Source organism: Manduca sexta, unplaced genomic scaffold (assembly GCF_014839805.1).
Source record: "Manduca sexta isolate Smith_Timp_Sample1 unplaced genomic scaffold, JHU_Msex_v1.0 HiC_scaffold_1346, whole genome shotgun sequence".
Classification (NCBI taxonomy): Eukaryota; Metazoa; Arthropoda; class Insecta; order Lepidoptera; family Sphingidae; genus Manduca; species Manduca sexta.
The window spans coordinates 39500-46098 of record NW_023592201.1 but is presented as its reverse complement, the minus strand read 5'-3'; positions in this window follow the sequence as shown (position 1 = coordinate 46098).

The following is a 6599-nucleotide window of genomic DNA, read 5'->3' as shown; positions in this document are numbered from 1 at the left end:
TGCGTAAACAGTTAAAGTTATGCAACAATGATGTATGACGGGATAGTTCCTCTTAAAAAGTTCTACAAAAATATATTATAAAACAAAGTCCCCGCTGCATCCGACTGGCTGAACGTGTTGAACTCAAAACTACCCAACATATTAAGATGAAATTTGGTATGGAGACAGTTTAAGACCCTGGGAAGAACATAAGCTCTCGGGAAAATATACAGCGTGACTTTTATAACGGGATACTTTAGCCCGAAAAACTTTGTAACGCGGGCGGAGTCGCGGGCAAAAGCTAGTATACAGATAAAGACCAATTTGCACTAGATCAACGCGGTGGACTAATTTAGTGGGCAGCTCGTACCCAGTTATGGGATAGTGTAATACAGGGCTATTATTTTAATTATTATTATTGGTTCAGTTGCATATTGTAGTTAATGTTCTCATACAATAGTTTTGGTTCGCGGCCGCGTTACCGTTGTCTTCAATATATTTCATTATCAAAATGCTAATATCGTTATCTTTGGTTTGAAAACAATGTAGCGAGACAAACTGTTTGTGATGATAGAAATATCCCATTTATACATAGACATAAGTTAGTCAGTATCATAGTTCTAAGAAGCGTATTTTTATTGAAGTGCGGTGTACACTACTTTGAGTTCCTGGCTTCGAATCTCGGATCAAGTAAAGTGCTATTGTGGCTTTCTCAGTATCAGCCAAGAGTTTGAATTATACGCCCAATATGGCGACAAGCTCGCCGTCTATCACGTCCTTGAGCGGAAACCCTCGAGTTAAAGAGCCTTCCTTGGAATAGTTGTACCGTATGTTGTCTGTGATATGCAAGTTCTTAGTTTATAGGTTATTTCATCCACAAAGACGGTCCCCACCACTTTCTGGGATGTTGGGGTAAGGGACTGATCCAAGCCTCAGTCCCTTGTTGTAGTGTGCGTGTGCACTCATGCGGCTCACGCGCTCTGTAAACGATTAGGGAAAGTAGTGGGGCGCCTCTTCGTTGATGAAATGATCTATATATATTATTATAGTTGTTTTTTTTTATATCTTTGAATGATGAGACGAGCTTGCCGTTCGCCTGATGGTAAGCGATACGACCACCCATAAACAGCAGAAACACCATCCAACACCTTGTGTTACAAAGTATTGTTTGGTATTCCACTGGGCTCGCCATCCTGAGGTATGAAATGTTAAATCTCACTATGTCCAGTAGTTATACTGGCTACAATGTTCTTCAAACCGGAACACAACAGGGACTATACACTGTTGCTTGGCGGCACAAATATCTACCTACCCGGACGGATACTAACATATGAGAAACCTACCACCAATTAAGCAAACTATCATTTTCATAACTTTACGATAAATTAAATTCCGGTAAAAGATGTCAACGCGTACAAGGTCGGCATCCAAACCTATTGCCCGATACAAAAATATATCTTAACATTATATTTAAACCAGCTTTATAATTTGTTGGACAGCTGTACTTGATTCTCAGTTTTTATTTCACTGGCCTTTACGTCAGGAAGAGACAAAAAGTCTTCCTACAGAAACAGAGCCTTGACCAAACAATTTGGACACCGTAATACCACTTTAACACTGTCCTAGATATTCCGCTTCAATGCATCTCAACACAATGGATAAAATCTTTACGCAATTGAAAATTCTAGAGATAAACACTATGCTAACTTGGAAATGTCAACTTTACAGGAGAGACGCTTAAAGTAAAAAATAAGATAAATTATATAATACTAGAGGTTTTTTAATGAGTGTTTTGTATAATTCAAGAATTCTTCATTTCAAAAAAGAGATTTTGTAAGCTTATAAAAGGTAAAGAAATAATAATATTGCATTCCAACGGAAATTAGCCAAAAATCGATTTAACGTAGTGTTAATTGCTGGTATTAATGAATTAAAAGCCTTGGCCCACGACAGACAACGTAATAAACCCTTATTGTAATTTACGAGCAATCAGTCCAGCATACTAAATTGTTTGGAACAAAATCCCTACTATATACTTATATAAGATGAAAAAAACTCTATATTATGTCAATCCAAGTCATGATTTCCTTGTATGTCAAATTTAAATCAAAGTTTCTTAATTTACTTCCACAACTCCGGCACTGAGTAAGTCGGTAACTAATATTAATGAATGAATCCTCCTAACCGAATTATCGGCCATGCGGCCAATCTCAACGGAAATCAAGCAGGTACGCAGGATATATTATAGTGCACAAGTGTGTGCGCAATACACAGGTGCACTCTCTGTTCCTTCAATCCTATAGTTAGGTGAGACGACAATCCGACATGACCGGAGAGAGATCAGGTTCAGCAACAACGGCTTTACGTGCTTTCCGAGGCACGGGGGTATCACACTACCAACTTCCTGACTCCGAGCTATAACTGAGTAATGATTTTAAGATAGAAGAACCCATTGAAATAAATACTATTTAACGGATTTTATCGCGGTTTTTTATATTATTATTTTCTCCCGACGTTTCGAAGACTTTGCAGCCTTCACGGTCCCGGGCAATCGCGATAAAATCCGTTAAATAGTTTTTATTTCAATGTTTAACATTCGCGTAAACATAAAAAATAATTATAGTAAAACCCAGTCACAATTATTTTGACCCGACCCGGGATTCGAACCCAGGACCTCAGCGCAGTATTCGTATTCGTACAGTGTACAAGTATAACTAAGCCGAGGCATTTTAATTAATAATAAAAGTCATAACGTTGTGTTTCTGTGCCAGGCTAAAACATTTGCATAGAGCTGTATCTAGTACGTAATGTGACCTTCGTTGGCTGGACAATTATGGATGTTTATTCTGAAACAGGTGATATTTATCGCTGTTCATAATATTGTTTTAATCGGTCTCGTCTATATCGTGTTGGTATGTAGTTGTAGGTATAGATTGCTTTGATCTTGCCTCGAGCTGATACTAAGTTTCGGTGTGAGATTACGGAGCTGACGTCATTTGTTTTTTTTTTTTAGCTAAACAATAGTGAGCAAGCATTGTTGTCGTTTGAAGGATATAGAAGTACAAGATTTAACTGTAGTATTATGAATATGATGCAGCGCTTCGTAATGGAACATTTTAGACTAGATGATAATATAAGGTAAGTATATTGTACAGGGAACATAATGCAATGTCATTGCGTTGTCGTTGTTAGGAGTTGATAATTTAATCTTTACATCAATAACCAAGACAATCTACAAAACATGTTTCTTAATCAGTACTACTTTTCGAGATTTTGTTTTTCAATAAATAAAATAAAACGTTATTCATCACGTGGGCGAACATAGTTGCGTTTATGATAAGTCAAAGTACATGAGAATATATAATTATTACTCCAATTAAGTCGCTTATATAACTACAGACATTTTATATTGGAAATAAAATAAATGAGAGTACAAAGTACAAAAAGAAGCCAATTCGTACTGGTATAAAAAAAGAAATAAAAAGATGTTTAAAAATACTTTTTTTTTTGTTTTTTGTTTCTTTCGCTCGAATGTTCATATCGAACGTTCGAGAATAGTCCCCTAATCATTACAGACTCTGCGACCAACAAGGATCAAGGTCGTTTTTAACTATTTTATTATGCTGCAGAGGCCAAGCAAACCGAATGATGCTCAAATTACAAAGGTACGTAATTTATAACACATCACAATGACGTACTTCCGCATTCAATTCCCAGCCAGTTGAGGCTTAAATTGTGTCGTTGCGTTGTTATCTTTATTCTTTAGCCCATTTTACTCAATTGTTTTAGTTGTGAATTATGATCTAATACCTAAACATGAGTCGTAAAATTGTTGTTTAACCAAAATGGCTCATTTGGTATTTATTCAACCATACCCGGAACTCGTGTCATTCTGTTCGTGTCCATAATAGAATACAAAATTAAGAATATTACGTAAAATTAAGTTAAGAGTACCTTAGCGGCAAAAACTTTTAAGAACAGGAAACGGGTATGTCAATGTTGGATGTGGCGTAGTCTCTGCCTAACCCTATGGCATAAGGGCGTGAGTGTATTTGTGTGCATTGTGTAATACTACGCAGAATTCCGACTAGTTTTCCTCTAGTGCGAAGTTACCCTAAAGTGGGAGATAAATTATGCGCAGCCTTGATAGTCCGCGCCAATAGCACGAGCAAATCAAACATACGTTGCAATAAAGTAACAAGAATCGTCATAATATAAACCGAAGAGATACTCTGCAGTAATACGAAACAGTACTATTCCCTCTCAGTAGTAGAGAAGGCCCGTGCTCAACAGTGGGACAGTATAATACAGGGCTGATATTATTATTATTTATTATTTAATACAAAACAGACACGCCTTTATCAGAGAAAGGGTTGGTAGAAATGTACTTCTACCAACCCTTTGAGAAAATGTTAAGTGAAGTTAAATGTTATCAAATGTTACAAAATGTTCTGTTAAATTGTTGTTAGATTAGTTTACAACACTATATAATATATTATAGTATTTATTTATTGAAATTACTAGTCTGTATTAATGGAAATTCTAACTTTAGAACGATAGGTCTTATCACCAAGACCAAACGGGTCAGTTCAGTTGACCCTGGTGTACCAGGGCTCCCACTTTTCGTCTGTGTTCCGATCCCAACACTGCCACGAAGTAAGCAAACACACGGAAGGTTTGTTGAGCAGTGGTCAAGGGTCCATATAATCTGGTCCCTGTTCCCTTTCATAATTTATGTATAATCTAATATCATTAGAATGGTTTGCGTACCGCATTTATGCATATTAGTACTTATAGCTCTGTCCGCTACAAATACTAAACTCCGCGCTAATAAATAATATAATAATATCAGCCCTCTATTATATACTTGCCCACTGCTGGGCACGGGCCTCCTGTACTACTGAGAGGGATTAGGCCTTAGTCCACCACGCTGGCCTAGTGCGGATTGGTAGACTTCACACACCTTCGAAATTCCTATAGAGAACTTCTCAGATGTGCAGGTTTCCTCACGATGTTTTCCTTCACCGTTAAAGCGAACGATAAATTCACAAAGAATACACACATGATTTTTTAGAAAAGTCAGAGGTGTGTGCCCTTGGGATTTGAACCTGCGGACATTCGTCTCGGCAGTCCGTTCCACACCCAACTAGGCTATCGCCGCTTATACTAAGAAGAAAATTTTAATATCATTACCTAGGTGCGAATATTTTTTTTATATACGCGCACGGCCGTGCGTGGGGTTACTTAGCCGTACAACTGCACTACTGCACCTGATAGTAAGTGGAGTAAGATCCAATAGAGTATCGACTGACGAGAGATGATTACCCGCGGAAATCGACACAATTATGCCGGCCTGTTGGAACCGTATAGACATAAGTTGATCTCGGAACAAAACACATTTACGAGCCATTACGGCGGGTTTTAACACCTTTTTTCGCGGAGAAAGTGCCTTATGACTACCGCCCAGCCTTCGGGGGGAGCGACTGAGCGGTTATGTTGGGGTCACCGTGCCTTACGGCCCGGCGTTGAGCCACCCGGATTTGATCTTTACCTTCGGGTGACCGCCGGGCCGAGTCCCTAACCTATATAACGCACGGCATACCAACTAAAACTCCGCGGTGGCCCTCTTCGGCGCATTAGGGACGACTGTGGGCTTCCTCTGACTGAAATGTCTAAGTTTTCGTCCGCAGTCGTCCTGCGCGGTGCCGCCTGTTGCGGCCCGTCTCCTATGGGGGCTCAGAAGCCCCCGCGTAACCGAAGGACGCTCGGCGTCAACGGCAGCATGAGGCCTACCTTCCACACTGCCGTCCATCCCGGGGTCATCATAATGTGCGAGATGTGCACAGCGTACACTAAGGGCGAACGGCCCCAGCCGCCCGCCGACGACCCCCGATGGCCCCTATTAGTCGCCTTTACGACAGGCAGGGGATACCGTGGTGGAATTCTCCAAACGCCCCATTCCACAGGGCGGGGTTTTAACACCTTGTGTACGGTGGTCGCTATCCGGGCGAATATAAAATATATCCTACCAACAAACAATAAAATATAGAGGTACAATGCTGGGTACGCTCATGTTTGTTCCAGTACGTTTATATCAAGATAGCTTTATAAAATGAATATTTATGATAAACATCCGTATATTAGTTCTACATACTAATGACATTGACTCAGTCTAATACAATAACTAGACAACTAAAAATACAATACCTAATGACGCAGCTGCGCACGAGTAATACTGTTTATCTATAGGCCTGACTTCTGGTCCGAACGATACCAAACTTCAAAGGATCACCCTCGCTGCGGATCATCTGAAGATTATACTAAAATTTAAATGAAAATCGCTCCAGCAGTTTTGGATTCTATAGAGAACATACATGTATTACATATTAGTGTGAGTTACCGCAATAAACGTATTTTCTTCCTCTTCTTTTCTTCTACATTTATTTTAAGTAACTAGTTGACCCAACAGACGTTGTCCCGTCTTAACTATGAATTTGCAGCGTGCATTCTGTCAATCGCTGACAGTTATTTCAAACAATTGACAGGTATATAAAGTTAATATTTTCGTTAAGTTTCCAAATTTTCTGTGCAATTTACAATAACAAACACAACACAAAAAA